The 554-nt window shown below is 39.0% G+C and overlaps 1 protein-coding gene across 1 annotated transcript in view; it reads left to right on the forward strand.

The window, feature by feature from the left end:
• The window catches only part of LOC103605833 (zinc finger protein 64 homolog, isoforms 3 and 4-like), a 22,150-nt gene that overhangs the window by 19,701 nt on the left and 1,895 nt on the right, over positions 1–554 (forward strand). The gene's annotated exons all lie outside the window — the stretch shown is intronic.

The raw sequence follows: 554 nt of genomic DNA on the forward strand, positions 1-554 counted from the left end.
TAAAAGTCACAACCAGCAGAATGCAGGAGAAGGCTGGAGAAAGGATGAGTGTGTAGGAGAAGCAAGATTCTTATCTTTGCATACAGTCAACTGATGTTTGAGGTAACAACCTCCAAAACAACTAAAAATCCTTAGCAATGCCTCTAGGAAACGGGACTCTAAGTTAGAGAGGAAGCTATGGCTTGTCCCCTGTCCTGCTGCCATATTCATATGTTAATTAAGTAAAATTCATCTGTGGTTACAAAACTAAGAAACTTTAACTAGTAATACAAGCCAATTAACTGATGTATGATAGCTTAAACACTGTGGTAAGCTTACTCATCAATCTTAGCTTGATTTGGAACAGTTACATGTAACTTAAATCTCCTCTTCTGCCATGTTCAGTTCTGGGATGTCAAGTTAAATGAGAGTTTAGACTTGAAACTAAAGGATCATCAAGTGTGTGGACTTGAGTTCCATGATGCCTGAGTTCAAATCTCTGTTTGTCCTAGCTCAAATAACCTGAACTCTTTGAGCCTCAGTTGTCCCATCTGTAAAATGGGGGAAGTAGTACC

This window comes from Galeopterus variegatus, unplaced genomic scaffold, assembly GCF_000696425.1.
Source record: "Galeopterus variegatus unplaced genomic scaffold, G_variegatus-3.0.2 Scaffold6108, whole genome shotgun sequence".
NCBI classification, from domain to species: domain Eukaryota; kingdom Metazoa; phylum Chordata; class Mammalia; order Dermoptera; family Cynocephalidae; genus Galeopterus; species Galeopterus variegatus.